Source organism: Melozone crissalis, unplaced genomic scaffold (assembly GCF_028551555.1).
Source record: "Melozone crissalis strain CALT ecotype California unplaced genomic scaffold, PUWL_Pcris_2 ptg000178l_1, whole genome shotgun sequence".
Taxonomy (NCBI): Eukaryota; Metazoa; Chordata; class Aves; order Passeriformes; family Passerellidae; genus Melozone; species Melozone crissalis.
This window is the reverse complement of record NW_026535945.1, coordinates 828,657-843,486: the sequence shown is the minus strand read 5'-3', so window position 1 is coordinate 843,486 and position 14,830 is coordinate 828,657.

The window sequence follows — 14,830 nt, the reverse complement described above, 5'->3', positions numbered from 1 at the left end:
AAGGCAATGTTCAGGGAAGGGAAGGGAAGGGAAGGGAAGGGAAGGGAAGGGAAGGGAAGGTTCAGGCAAGGGAAGGTTCAGGGAAGGTTCAGGGAAGGCTCAGGGAAGGTTAAGGGAAGTTTCAGGCAAGGGAATGTACAGGGAAGTTTCGGGAAGGGAAGGGAAGGGAATGGGAAGGGAATGGGAAGGGAAGGGAAGGGAAGGGAAGGGAAGGGAAGGGAAGGGAAGGGAAGGGAAGGGAAGGGAAGAGAAGGGAAGGGAAGGTTCCGGGAATAGTTCCGGGAAGGTTCCGGGAAGGGAAGGGAAGGTTCAGGGAAGGTTCAGGGAAGGGAAGGTTCAGGGAAGGGAAGGGAAGGTTCACGGAAGGGTCAGGGAAGGGAAGGTTCCGGGAAGGGAAGGTTCCGGGAAGGTTCCGGGAAGGTTCCGGGAAGGGAAGGGAAGGGAAGGGAAGGGAAGGGAAGGGAAGGGAAGTGAAGGTTCCGGGAAGGGAAGGGAAATGAAGGGAGGGGAAAGGAAGGGAAGGGAAGGTTACGGGAAGGTTCCGGGAAGGTTCTGGGAAGATTCCGGGAAAGTTCCGGGATCGTCCCAGGAAGGGTATGTACCGGGAAGGGAAGGGAAGGGAAGGTTTCGGGAAAGGAAGGTTCCGGAAAGGTTCTGAGAATGTACCCGGAAGTTTCCTGGAAGGGAAGGGAAGGGAAGGTTCCGGGAAGGTTCTGGGAAGGTTCCGGGAAGGGAAGGGAAGGGAAGGGAAGGGAAGGGAAGGGAAGGGAAGGGAAGGGAAGGGAAGGTTCAGGGAAGGGTAAGGGAAGGGAAGGTTCCGGGAAGGGAAGGGAAGGGAAGGGAAGGGAAGGGAAGGGAAGGGAAGGGAAGGGAAGGTTCCGGGAAGGTTCTGGGAAGGTTCCGGGAAGTTTCAGGGAAGGTTCCGGGAAGGGAAGGGAAGGGAAGGGAAGGGAAGGGAAGGGAAAGGAAGGGAAGGGAAGGGAAGGGAAGGTTCCGGGAAGATTCCGGGAACCTTCCGGTAACGTCCCATGAAGGGTATGTATCGGGAAGGGAAGGGAAGGGAAGGTTTCGGGAAAGGAAGGTTCCGGATAGGTTCTGAGAATGTACCTGGAATGTTCCTGGAAGGGAAGGGAAGGGAAGGTTCCGGGAAGGTTCTGGGAAGGTTCCGCGAAGGTTCCGGGAAGGGAAGGTTCAGGGAAGGTTCAGGGAAGGTTCAGGGAAGGGAAGGTTCAGGGAAGGGAAGGGAAGGTTCCGGGAAGGGAAGGGAAGGGAAGGGAAGGGAAGGGAAGGGAAGGGAAGGGAAGGGAAGGGAAGGGAAGGGAAGGGAAGGGAAGGGAAGGGAAGGGAAGGGAAGGGAAGGGAAGGGAAGACTCCGGGACGCTAAGAGAGGGTTCCGGGAAGGTTCCGGGAAGGTTCCGGGAAGGTTCCGGGAAGGTTCCGGGAAGGGAAGGGAAGGGAAGGGAAGGGAAGGGAAGGGAAGGTTCCGGGAAGGGAAGGGAAATGAAGGGAGGGGAAAGGAAGGGAAGGGAAGGTTACGGGAAGGTTCCGGGAAGGTTCTGGGAAGATTCCGGGAAAGTTCCTGGATCGTCCCAGGAAGGGTATGTACCGGGAAGGGAAGGGAAGGGAAGGTTTCGGGAAAGGAAGGTTCCGGAAAGGTTCTGAGAATGTACCCGGAAGGTTCCTGGAAGGGAAGGGAAGGGAAGGTTCCGGGAAGGTTCTGGGAAGGTTCCGGGAAGGGAAGGGAAGGGAAGGGAAGGGAAGGGAAGGGAAGGGAAGGGAAGGGAAGGGAAGGGAAGGGAAGGGAAGGGAAGGGAAAGGAAGGGAAGGGAAGGGAAGGGAAGGGAAGGTTCCGGGAAGATTCCGGGAACCTTCCGGTAACGTCCCATGAAGGGTATGTATCGGGAAGGGAAGGGAAGGGAAGGTTTCGGGAAAGGAAGGTTCCGGATAGGTTCTGAGAATGTACCTGGAATGTTCCTGGAAGGGAAGGGAAGGGAAGGTTCCGGGAAGGTTCTGGGAAGGTTCCGCGAAGGTTCCGGGAAGGGAAGGTTCAGGGAAGGTTCAGGGAAGGTTCAGGGAAGGGAAGGTTCAGGGAAGGGAAGGGAAGGTTCCGGGAAGGGAAGGGAAGGGAAGGGAAGGGAAGGGAAGGGAAGGGAAGGGAAGGGAAGGGAAGGGAAGGGAAGACTCCGGGACGCTAAGGGAGGGTTCCGGGAAGGTTCCGGGAAGGTTCCGGGAAGGTTCCGGGAAGGTTCCGGGAAGGGAAGGGAAGGGAAGGGAAGGGAAGGGAAGGGAAGGGAAGGGAAGGTTCCGGGAAGATTCCGGGAAGGGAAGGGAAGGGAAGGGAAGGGAAGGGAAGGGAAGGGAAGGGAAGGGAAGGGAAGGGAAGGGAAGGGAAGGGTAAGTTCCGGGAAGGCAAGGGAAGGGAAGGGAAGGGAAAGGAAGGGAAGGGAAGGTTCAGGGGAGGGAAGGGAAGGGAAGGGAAGGGAAGGGAAGGGAAGGGAATGGGAAGGGAAGGGAAGGGAAGGGAAGGTTCCGGGAAGGGAAGGGAAGGGAAGGGAAGGGAAGGGAAGGGAAGGGAAGGGAAGGGAAGGGAAGGGAATGTTCCGGGAATAGTTCCTGGAAGGTTCCGGGAAGGTTCCGGGAAGGGAAGGGAAGGGAAGGGAAGGGAAGGGAAGGGAAGGGAAGGGAAGGCAAGGGAAGGCAAGGGAAGGGATGCTTCCGGGAAGGGAATGTTCCGGGAAGGGAAGGTTCAGGGAAGGTTCAGGGAAGGTTCAGGGAAGGTTCAGGGAAGGTTCAGGGAAGGTTCAGGGAAGGGAAGGAAAGGGAAGGGAAGGGAAGGGAAGGGAAGGGAAGGGAAGGGAAGGGAAGGGAAGGGAAGGGAAGGGAAGGGAAGGGAAGATTCCGGGAACGTTCCGGGAACGTCCCAGGAAGGGTATGTTAGGGAAGGGAAGGGAAGGGAAGGTTTCGGGAAGGAAGGTTCCGGAAAGGTTCCGTGAATGTACCTGGAAGGTTCCAGGAAGGGAAGGGAAGGGAAGGGAAGGTTCCGGGAAGGTTCCGGGAAGGGAAGGGAAGGGAAGGGAAGGGAAGGGAAGGGAAGGGAAGGGAAGGGAAGGGAAGGGAAGGGAAGGGAAGGGAAGGGAAGGGAAGGGAAGGCTCCGGGAAGGGAAGGGAAGGTTCCGGGTAGGGAAGGGAAGGTTCCGGGAAGGTTCCGGGACGGGAAGGTTCCGGGAAGGTTCCGGGAAGGTTCCGGGAAGGGAAGGGAAGGTTCCGGGAAGGGAAGGGAAGGGAAGGGAAGGGAAGGGAAGGGAAGGGAAGGGAAGGGAAGGGAAGGGAAGGGAAGGGAAGGGAAGGGAAGAGAAGGGAAGGGTAAGTTCCGGGAAGGGATGGGAAGGTTCTGGGAAGGGAAGGGAAGGGAAGGGAAGGGAAGGCAATGTTCAGGGAAGGGAAGGGAAGGGAAGGGAAGGGAAGGGAAGGGAAGGGAATGTTCAGGCAAGGGAAGGTTCGGGGAAGGTTCAGGGAAGGCTCAGGGAAGGTTAAGGGAAGTTTCAGGCAAGGGAATGTACAGGGAAGGTTCGGGAAGGGAAGGGAAGGGAATGGGAAGGGAATGGGAAGGGAAGGGAAGGGAAGGGAAGGGAAGGGAAGGGAAGGGAAGGGAAGGGAAGGGAAGAGAATGGAAGGGAAGGTTCCGGGAATAGTTCCGGGAAGGTTCCGGGAAGGGAAGGTAAGGTTCAGGGAAGGTTCAGGGAAGGGAAGGTTCAGGGAAGGGAAGGGAAGGATCAGGGAAGGGTCAGGGAAGGGAAGGTTCCGGGAAGGGAAGGGAAGGTTCCGGGAAGGGAAGGTTCCGGGAAGGGAAGGGAAGGGAAGGGAAGGGAAGGGAAGGGAAGGGAAGGGAAGGGAAGGGAAGTGAAGGTTCCGGGAAGGGAAGGGAAATGAAGGGAGGGGAAAGGAAGGGAAGGGAAGGTTACGGGAAGGTTCCGGGAAGGTTCTGGGAAGATTCCGGGAAAGTTCCGGGATCGTCCCAGGAAGGGTATGTACCGGGAAGGGAAGGGAAGGGAAGGTTTCGGGAAAGGAAGGTTCCGGAAAGGTTCTGAGAATGTACCCGGAAGGTTCCTGGAAGGGAAGGGAAGGGAAGGTTCCGGGAAGGTTCTGGGAAGGTTCCGGGAAGGGAAGGGAAGGGAAGGGAAGGGAAGGGAAGGGAAGGGAAGGGAAGGGAAGGGAAGGGAAGGGAAGGGAAGGGAAGGGAAGGGAAGGGAAAGGAAGGGAAGGGAAGGGAAGGTTCCGGGAAGATTCCGGGAACCTTCCGGTAACGTCCCATGAAGGGTATGTATCGGGAAGGGAAGGGAAGGAAAGGTTTCGGGAAAGGAAGGTTCCGGATAGGTTCTGAGAATGTACCTGGAATGTTCCTGGAAGGGAAGGGAAGGGAAGGTTCCGGGAAGGTTCTGGGAAGGTTCCGCGAAGGTTCCGGGAAGGGAAGGTTCAGGGAAGGTTCAGGGAAGGTTCAGGGAAGGGAAGGTTCAGGGAAGGGAAGGGAAGGTTCCGGGAAGGGAAGGGAAGGGAAGGGAAGGGAAGGGAAGGGAAGGGAAGGGAAGGGAAGGGAAGGGAAGGGAAGGGAAGGGAAGGGAAGGGAAGGGAAGGTTCCGGGAAGGGAAGGGAAATGAAGGGAGGGGAAAGGAAGGGAAGGGAAGGTTACGGGAAGGTTCCGGGAAGGTTCTGGGAAGATTCCGGGAAAGTTCCGGGATCGTCCCAGGAAGGGTATGTACCGGGAAGGGAAGGGAAGGGAAGGTTTCGGGAAAGGAAGGTTCCGGAAAGGTTCTGAGAATGTACCCGGAAGGTTCCTGGAAGGGAAGGGAATGGAAGGTTCCGGGAAGGTTCTGGGAAGGTTCCGGGAAGGGAAGGGAAGGTTCCGGGAAGGGAAGGGAAGGGAAGGGAAGGGAAGGGAAGGGAAGGGAAGGGAAGGGAAGGGAAGGGAAGGGAAAGGAAGGGAAGGGAAGGGAAGGTTCCGGGAAGATTCCGGGAACCTTCCGGTAACGTCCCATGAAGGGTATGTATCGGGAAGGGAAGGGAAGGGAAGGGAAGGGAAGGGAAGGGAAGGGAAGGGAAGGGAAGGTTTCGGAAAGGGAAGGGAAGGGAAGGTTCCGGGAAGGTTCCGAGAAGGGAAGGGAAGGTTCTGGGAAGGGAAGGGTAGGGAAGGGAAGGGAAGGGAAGGTTCCGGGAATGGTTCCCGGAATGTTCCAGGAAGGTTCCGGGAAGGGAAGGGAAGGGAAGGGAAGGGAAGGGAAGGGAAGGGAAGGGAAGAGAAGGGAACGGAAGGGAATGTTCCGGGAATAGTTCCGGGAAGGGAAGGGAAGGGAAGGAAAGGGAAGGGAGGCGAAGTGAAGGGAAGGGAAGGGAAGGGAAGGGAAGGGAAGGGAAGGGAAGGGAAGGGAAGGGAAGGGAAGGGAAGGCAAGGGAAGGGAAGGGAAGGGTAAGTTCCGGGAAGGGAAGGGAAGGGAAGGGAAGGGAAGGGAAGGGAAGGGAAGGGAAGGGAAGGGAAGGGAAGGGAAGGGAAGGGAAGGGAAGGGAAGGGAAGGGAAGGAAAGGGAAGGCAAGGTTCAGGGAATGGAAGGGAAGGGAAGGGAAGGGAAGGGAAGGGAAGGGAAGGGAAGGGAAGGGAAGGGAAGGGAAGGGAAGGGAAGGGAAGGCAAGGTTCAGGGAAGGGAAGGGAAGGGAAGGGAAGGGAAGGCAATGGGAAGGGAAGGGAAGGGAAGGGAAGGGAAGGGAGGGAAGGGAAGGGAAGGGAAGGGAAGGGAAGGGAAGGGAAGGGAAGGGAAGGGAAGGGAAGGTTCCGGGAAGGGAAGGGAAGGGAAGGGAAGGGAAGGGAAGGGAAGGGAAGGGAAGGGAAGGGAAGGGAGGGGAAGGGAAGGGAAGGGAAGGGAAGGGAAGGGAAGGGAAGGGAAGGGAAGGGAAGGGAATGGAAGGGAAGGGAAGGGAAGGTTCCGGGAAGGTTCCGGGAAGGTTCCGGGAAGGGAAGGGAAGGGAAGGGAAGGGAAGGGAAGGGAAGGGAAGGGAAGGGAAGGGAGGGGAAGGGAAGGGAAGGGAAGGGAAGGGAAGGGAAGGGAAGGGAAGGGAAGGGAAGGGAAGGGAAAGGAAGGGAAGGGAAGGGAAGGGAAGGGAAGGGAAGGGAAGGGAAGGGAAGGGAAGGGAAGGGAAGGGACGGGAATGGAAGGGAAGGTTTCGGGAAGGGAATGGAAGGAAAGGTTCCGGGAAGGTTCCGAGAAGGGATGGGAAGGTTCTGGGAAGGTACCGGGAAGGGAACGGAAGGGAAGGGAAGGGAAGGGAAGGGAAGGGAAGGGAAGGGAAGGGAAGGGAAGGGAAGAGAAGGAACGGAAGGGAAGGTTCCGGGAATAGTTCCGGGAAGGGAAGGGAAGGGAAGGGAAGGGAAGGGAAGGGAAGGGAAGGGAAGCGAAGGAAAGGGAAGGGAAGGGAAGGGAAGGGAAGGGAAGGGAAGGGAAGGGAAGGGAAGGGAAGGGAAGGTTTCGGAAAGGGAAGGGAAGGGAAGGTTCCGGGAAGGTTCCGAGAAGGGAAGGGAAGGTTCTGGGAAGGGAAGGGTAGGGAAGGGAAGGGAACGTTCCGGGAATGGTTCCCGGAATGTTCCAGGAAGGTTCCGGGAAGGGAAGGGAAGGGAAGGGAAGGGAAGGGAAGGGAACGGAAGGGAATGTTCCGGGAATAGTTACGGGAAGGGAAGGGAAGGGAAGGAAAGGGAAGGGAAGCGAAGTGAAGGGAAGGGAAGGGAAGGGAAGGGAAGGGAAGGGAAGGGAAGGGAAGGGAAGGGAAGGGAAGGGAAGAGAAGGGAAGGGTAAGTTCCGGGAAGGGAAGGGAAGGGAAGGGAAGGGAAGGGAAGGGAAGGGAAGGGAAGGGAAGGGAAGGAAAGGGAAGGCAAGGTTCAGGGAATGGAAGGGAAGGGAAGGGAAGGGAAGGGAAGGGAAGGGAAGGGAAGGGAAGGGAAGGGAAGGGAAGGCAAGGTTCAGGGAAGGGAAGGGAAGGGAAGGGAAGGGAAGGGAATGGGAAGGGAAGGGAAGGGAAGGGAAGGGAAGGGAAGGGAAGGGAAGGGAAGGGAAGGGAAGGGAAGGGAAGGGAAGGGAAGGTTCCGGGAAGGGAAGGGAAGGGAAGGGAAGGGAAGGGAAGGGAAGGGAAGGGAGGGGAGGGGAAGGGAAGGGAAGGGAAGGGAAGGGAAGGGAAGGGAAGGGAAGGGAAGGGAAGGGAAGGGAAGGGAAGGGAAGGGAAGGTTCCGGGAAGGCAATGTTCAGGGAAGGGAAGGGAAGAGAAGGGAAGGGAAGGGAAGGGAAGGGAAGGTTCAGGCAAGGGAAGGTTCAGGGAAGGTTCAGGGAAGGCTCAGGGAAGGTTAAGGGAAGTTTCAGGCAAGGGAATGTACAGGGAAGTTTCGGGAAGGGAAGGGAAGGGAATGGGAAGGGAATGGGAAGGGAAGGGAAGGGAAGGGAAGGGAAGGGAAGGGAAGGGAAGGGAAGGGAAGGGAAGAGAAGGGAAGGGAAGGTTCCGGGAATAGTTCCGGGAAGGTTCCGGGAAGGGAAGGGAAGGTTCAGGGAAGGTTCAGGGAAGGGAAGGTTCAGGGAAGGGAAGGGAAGGTTCACGGAAGGGTCAGGGAAGGGAAGGTTCCGGGAAGGGAAGGTTCCGGGAAGGTTCCGGGAAGGGAAGGGAAGGGAAGGGAAGGGAAGGGAAGGGAAGTGAAGGTTCCGGGAAGGGAAGGGAAATGAAGGGAGGGGAAAGGAAGGGAAGGGAAGGTTACGGGAAGGTTCCGGGAAGGTTCTGGGAAGATTCCGGGAAAGTTCCGGGATCGTCCCAGGAAGGGTATGTACCGGGAAGGGAAGGGAAGGGAAGGTTTCGGGAAAGGAAGGTTCCGGAAAGGTTCTGAGAATGTACCCGGAAGTTTCCTGGAAGGGAAGGGAAGGGAAGGTTCTGGGAAGGTTCCGGGAAGGGAAGGGAAGGGAAGGGAAGGGAAGGGAAGGGAAGGGAAGGTTCAGGGAAGGGTCAGGGAAGGGAAGGTTCCGGGAAGGGAAGGGAAGGGAAGGGAAGGGAAGGGAAGGGAAGGGAAGGGAAGGGAAGGGAAGGTTCCGGGAAGGTTCTGGGAAGGTTCCGGGAAGGTTCAGGGAAGGTTCCGGGAAGGGAAGGGAAGGGAAGGGAAGGGAAGGGAAGGGAAGGGAAGGGAAGGGAAGGGAAGGTTCCGGGAAGATTCCGGGAACCTTCCGGTAACGTCCCATGAAGGGTATGTATCGGGAAGGGAAGGGAAGGGAAGGTTTCGGGAAAGGAAGATTCCGGATAGGTTCTGAGAATGTACCTGGAATGTTCCTGGAAGGGAAGGGAAGGGAAGGTTCCGGGAAGGTTCTGGGAAGGTTCCGCGAAGGTTCCGGGAAGGGAAGGTTCAGGGAAGGTTCAGGGAAGGTTCAGGGAAGGGAAGGTTCAGGGAAGGGAAGGGAAGGTTCCGGGAAGGGAAGGGAAGGGAAGGGAAGGGAAGGGAAGGGAAGGGAAGGGAAGGGAAGGGAAGGGAAGGGAAGGGAAGAATCCGGGACGCTGAGAGAGGGTTCCGGGAAGGTTCCGGGAAGGTTCCGGGAAGGGTCCGGGAAGGTTCCGGGAAGGGAAGGGAAGGGAAGGGAAGGGAAGGGAAGGGAAGGGAAGGGAAGGGAAGGTTCCGGGAAGGGAAGGGAAATGAAGGGAGGGGAAAGGAAGGGAAGGGAAGGTTACGGGAAGGTTCCGGGAAGGTTCTGGGAAGATTCCGGGAAAGTTCCGGGATCGTCCCAGGAAGGGTATATACCGGGAAGGGAAGGGAAGGGAAGGTTTCGGGAAAGGAAGGTTCCGGAAAGGTTCTGAGAATGTACCCGGAAGGTTCCTGGAAGGGAAGGGAAGGGAAGGTTCCGGGAAGGTTCTGGGAAGGTTCCGGGAAGGGAAGGGAAGGGAAGGGAAGGGAAGGGAAGGGAAGGGAAGGGAAGGGAAGGGAAGGGAAGGGAAGGGAAGGGAAAGGAAGGGAAGGGAAGGGAAGGGAAGGTTCCGGGAAGATTCCGGGAACCTTCCGGTAACGTCCCATGAAGGGTATGTATCGGGAAGTGAAGGGAAGGGAAGGTTTCGGGAAAGGAAGGTTCCGGATAGGTTCTGAGAATGTACCTGGAATGTTCCTGGAAGGGAAGGGAAGGGAAGGTTCCGGGAAGGTTCTGGGAAGGTTCCGCGAAGGTTCCGGGAAGGGAAGGTTCAGGGAAGGTTCAGGGAAGGTTCAGGGAAGGGAAGGTTCAGGGAAGGGAAGGGAAGGTTCCGGGAAGGGAAGGGAAGGGAAGGGAAGGGAAGGGAAGGGAAGGGAAGGGAAGGGAAGGGAAGACTCCGGGACGCTAAGGGAGGGTTCCGGGAAGGTTCCGGGAAGGTTCCGGGAAGGTTCCGGGAAGGTTCCGGGAAGGGAAGGGAAGGGAAGGGAAGGGAAGGGAAGGGAAGGGAAGGGAAGGTTCCTGGAAGATTCCGGGAAGGGAAGGGAAGGGAAGGGAAGGGAAGGGAAGGGAAGGGAAGGGAAGGGAAGGGTAAGTTCCGGGAAGGCAAGGGAAGGGAAGGGAAGGGAAAGGAAGGGAAGGGAAGGTTCAGGGGAGGGAAGGGAAGGGAAGGGAAGGGAAGGGAATGGGAAGGGAAGGGAAGGGAAGGGAAGGTTCCGGGAAGGGAAGGGAAGGTTCCGGGAAGGGAAGGGAAGGGAAGGGAAGGGAAGGGAAGGGAAGGGAAGGGAAGGGAAGGGAAGGGAATGTTCCGGGAATAGTTCCTGGAAGGTTCCGGGAAGGTTCCGGGAAGGGAAGGGAAGGGAAGGGAAGGGAAGGGAAGGGAAGGCAAGGGAAGGCAAGGGAAGGGATGCTTCCGGGAAGGGAATGTTCCGGGAAGGGAAGGTTCAGGGAAGGTTCAGGGAAGGTTCAGGGAAGGTTCAGGGAAGGTTCAGGGAAGGTTCAGGGAAGGGAAGGAAAGGGAAGGGAAGGGAAGGGAAGGGAAGGGAAGGGAAGGGAAGGGAAGGGAAGATTCCGGGAACGTTCCGGGAACGTCCCAGGAAGGGTATGTTAGGGAAGGGAAGGGAAGGGAAGGTTTCGGGAAGGAAGGTTCCGGAAAGGTTCCGAGAATGTACCTGGAAGGTTCCAGGAAGGGAAGGGAAGGGAAGGGAAGGTTCCGGGAAGGTTCCGGGAAGGTTCCGGGAAGGTTCCGGGAAGGGAAGGGAAGGGAAAAGAAGGGAAGGGAAGGGAAGGGAAGGCTCCGGGAAGGGAAGGGAAGGTTCCGGGAAAGTTCCGGGAAGGTTCCGGGAAGGTTCCTGGACGGGAAGGTTCCGGGAAGGTTCCGGGAAGGTTCCGGGAAGGGAAGGGAAGGTTCCGGGAAGGGAAGGGAAGGGAAGGGAAGGGAAGGGAAGGGAAGGGAAGGGTAAGTTCCGGGAAGGGATGGGAAGGTTCTGGGAAGGGAAGGGAAGGGAAGGGAAGGGAAGGCAAGGTTCAGGGAAGGGAAGGGAAGGGAAGGGAAGGGAAGGGAAGGGAAGGGAATGTTCACGCAAGGGAAGGTTCAGGGAAGGTTCAGGGAAGGCTCAGGGAAGGTTAAGGGAAGTTTCAGGCAAGGGAATGTACAGGGAAGGTTCGGGAAGGGAAGGGAAGGGAATGGGAAGGGAATGGGAAGGGAAGGGAAGGGAAGGGAAGGGAAGGGAAGGGAAGGGAAGGGAAGGGAAGGGAAGGGAAGGGAAGGGAAGGGAAGGGAAGGGAAGAGAAGGGAAGGGAAGGTTCCGGGAATAGTTCCGGGAAGGTTCCGGGAAGGGAAGGTAGGGTTCAGGGAAGGTTCAGGGAAGGGAAGGTTCAGGGAAGGGAAGGGAAGGATCAGGGAAGGGTCAGGGAAGGGAAGGTTCCGGGAAGGGAAGGGAAGGTTCCGGGAAGGGAAGGCAAGAGAAGGGAAGGGAAGGGAAGGGAAGGGAAGGGAAGGGAAGGGAAGGGAAGGGAAGGGAAGGGAAGGGAAGGGAAGGGAAGGGAAGGGAAGGGAAGGGAAGGGAAGGGAAGGTTCCGGGAAGGGAAGGGAAATGAAGGGAGGGGAAAGGAAGGGAAGGGAAGGTAACGGAAGGTTCCGGGAAGGTTCTGGGAAGATTCCGGGAAAGTTCCGGGATCGTCCCAGGAAGGGTATGTACCGGGAAGGGAAGGGAAGGGAAGGTTTCGGGAAAGGAAGGTTCCAGAAAGGTTCTGAGAATGTACCCGGAAGGTTCCTGGAAGGGAAGGGAAGGGAAGGTTCCGGGAAGGTTCTGGGAAGGTTCCGGGAAGGGAAGGGAAGGGAAGGGAAGGGAAGGGAAGGGAAGGGAAGGGAAGGGAAGGGAAGGGAAGGGAAGGGAAGGGAAGGGAAGGGAAAGGAAGGGAAGGGAAGGTTCAGGGGAGGGAAGGGAAGGGAAGGGAAGGGAAGGGAAGGGAAGGGAAGGGAAGGGAAGGGAAGGGAAGGGAAGGGAAGGGAATGTTCCGGGAATAGTTCCTGGAAGGTTCCGGGAAGGTTCCGGGAAGGGAAGGGAAGGGAAGGGAAGGGAAGGGAAGGGAAGGGAAGGGAAGACTCCGGGACGCTAAGAGAGGGTTCCGGGAAGGTTCCGGGAAGGTTCCGGGAAGGTTCCGGGAAGGGAAGGGAAGGGAAGGGAAGGGAAGGGAAGGGAAGGGAAGGGAAGGGAAGGGAATGGGAAGGGAAGGGAAGGGAAGGTTCCGGGAAGGGAAGGGAAATGAAGGGAGGGGAAAGGAAGGGAAGGGAAGGTTACGGGAAGGTTCCGGGAAGGTTCTGGGAAGATTCCGGGAAAGTTCCGGGATCGTCCCAGGAAGGGTATGTACCGGGAAGGGAAGGGAAGGGAAGGTTTCGGGAAAGGAAGGTTCCGGAAAGGTTCTGAGAATGTACCCGGAAGGTTCCTGGAAGGGAAGGGAAGGGAAGGTTCCGGGAAGGTTCTGGGAAGGTTCCGGGAAGGGAAGGGAAGGGAAGGGAAGGGAAGGGAAGGGAAGGGAAGGGAAGGGAAGGGAAGGGAAGGGAAGGGAAGGGAAGGGAAAGGAAGGGAAGGGAAGGGAAGGGAAGGTTCCGGGAAGATTCCGGGAACGTCCCATGAAGGGTATGTATCGGGAAGGGAAGGGAAGGGAAGGTTTCGGGAAAGGAAGGTTCCGGATAGGTTCTGAGAATGTACCTGGAATGTTCCTGGAAGGGAAGGGAAGGGAAGGTTCCGGGAAGGTTCTGGGAAGGTTCCGCGAAGGTTCCGGGAAGGGAAGGTTCAGGGAAGGTTCAGGGAAGGTTCAGGGAAGGGAAGGTTCAGGGAAGGGAAGGGAAGGTTCCGGGAAGGGAAGGGAAGGGAAGGGAAGGGAAGGGAAGGGAAGGGAAGGGAAGGGAAGGGAAGGGAAGGGAAGACTCCGGGACGCTAAGGGAGGGTTCCGGGAAGGTTCCGGGAAGGTTCCGGGAAGGTTCCGGGAAGGTTCCGGGAAGGGAAGGGAAGGGAAGGGAAGGGAAGGTTCCGGGAAGATTCCGGGAAGGGAAGGGAAGGGAAGGGAAGGGAAGGGAAGGGAAGGGAAGGGTAAGTTCCGGGAAGGCAAGGGAAGGGAAGGGAAGGGAAAGGAAGGGAAGGGAAGGTTCAGGGGAGGGAAGGGAAGGGAAGGGAAGGGAAGGGAATGGGAAGGGAAGGGAAGGGAAGGGAAGGTTCCGGGAAGGGAAGGGAAGGGAAGGGAAGGGAAGGGAAGGGAAGGGAAGGGAAGGGAAGGGAAGGGAATGTTCCGGGAATAGTTCCTGGAAGGTTCCGGGAAGGTTCCGGGAAGGTTCCGGGAAGGGAAGGGAAGGGAAGGGAAGGGAAGGGAAGGGAAGGGAAGGGAAGGCAAGGGAAGGCAAGGGAAGGGATGCTTCCGGGAAGGGAATGTTCCGGGAAGGGAAGGTTCAGGGAAGGTTCAGGGAAGGTTCAGGGAAGGTTCAGGGAAGGTTCAGGGAAGGTTCAGGGAAGGGAAGGAAAGGGAAGGGAAGGGAAGGGAAGGGAAGGGAAGGGAAGGGAAGGGAAGGGAAGGGAAGGGAAGGGAAGATTCCGGGAACGTTCCGGGAACGTCCCAGGAAGGGTATGTTAGGGAAGGGAAGGGAAGGGAAGGTTTCGGGAAGGAAGGTTCCGGAAAGGTTCCGAGAATGTACCTGGAAGGTTCCAGGAAGGGAAGGGAAGGGAAGGGAAGGTTCCGGGAAGGTTCCGGGAAGGTTCCGGGAAGGGAAGGGAAGGGAAGGGAAGGGAAGGGAAGGGAAGGGAAGGGAAGGGAAGGGAAGGGAAGGCTCCGGGAAGGGAAGGGAAGGTTCCGGGAAGGTTCCGGGAAGGTTCCGGGAAGGTTCCGGGACGGGAAGGTTCCGGGAAGGTTCCGGGAAGGTTCCGGGAAGGGAAGGGAAGGTTCCGGGAAGGGAAGGGAAGGGAAGGGAAGGGAAGGGAAGGGAAGGGAAGGGAAGGGTAAGTTCCGGGAAGGGATGGGAAGGTTCTGGGAAGGGAAGGGAAGGGAAGGGAAGGGAAGGCAAGGTTCAGGGAAGGGAAGGGAAGGGAAGGGAAGGGAAGGGAAGGGAAGGGAATGTTCACGCAAGGGAAGGTTCAGGGAAGGTTCAGGGAAGGCTCAGGGAAGGTTAAGGGAAGTTTCAGGCAAGGGAATGTACAGGGAAGGTCGGGAAGGGAAGGGAAGGGAATGGGAAGGGAATGGGAAGGGAAGGGAAGGGAAGGGAAGGGAAGGGAAGGGAAGGGAATGGGAAGGGAAGGGAAGGTTCCGGGAATAGTTCCGGGAAGGTTCCGGGAAGGGAAGGTAAGGCTCAGGGAAGGTTCAGGGAAGGGAAGGTTCAGGGAAGGGAAGGGAAGGATCAGGGAAGGGTCAGGGAAGGGAAGGTTCCGGGAAGGGAAGGGAAGGTTCCGGGAAGGGAAGGCAGGGGAAGGGAAGGGAAGGGAAGGGAAGGGAAGGGAAGGGAAGGGAAGGGAAGGGAAGGGAAGGGAAGGGAAGGGAAGGGAAGGGAAGGGAAGGGAAGGGAAGGGAAGGGAAGGGAAGGGAAGGGAAGGGAAGGGAAGGGAAGGTTCCGGGAAGGGAAGGGAAATGAAGGGAGGGGAAAGGAAGGGAAGGGAAGGTAACGGAAGGTTCCGGGAAGGTTCTGGGAAGATTCCGGGAAAGTTCCGGGATCGTCCCAGGAAGGGTATGTACCGGGAAGGGAAGGGAAGGGAAGGTTTCGGGAAAGGAAGGTTCCAGAAAGGTTCTGAGAATGTACCCGGAAGGTTCCTGGAAGGGAAGGGAAGGGAAGGTTCCGGGAAGGTTCTGGGAAGGTTCCGGGATGGGAAGGGAAGGGAAGGGAAGGGAAGGGAAGGGAAGGGAAGGGAAGGGAAGGGAAGGGAAGGGAAAGGAAGGGAAGGGAAGGTTCAGGGGAGGGAAGGGAAGGGAAGGGAAGGGAAGGGAAGGGAAGGGAAGGGAAGGGAAGGGAAGGGAAGGGAAGGGAAGGGAAGGGAAGGGAAGGGAATGTTCCGGGAATAGTTCCTGGAAGGTTCCGGGAAGGTTCCGGGAAGGGAAGGGAAGGGAAGGGAAGGGAAGGGAAGGGAAGGGAAGGTTCCGGGAAGGGAATGTTCCGGGAAGGGAAGGGAAGGGAAGGTTCAGGGAAGGTTCAGGGAAGGTTCAGGGAAGGTTCAGGGAAGGGAAGGGAAGGAAAGGGAAGGGAAGGGAAGGGAAGGGAAGGGAAGGGAAGGGAAGGGAAGGGAAGGGAAGGGAAGGGAAGGGAAGGGAAGGGAAGGGAAGGGAAGGGAAGATTCCGGGAACGTTCCGGGAACGTCCCAGGAAGGGTATGTTACGGGAAGGGAAGGGAA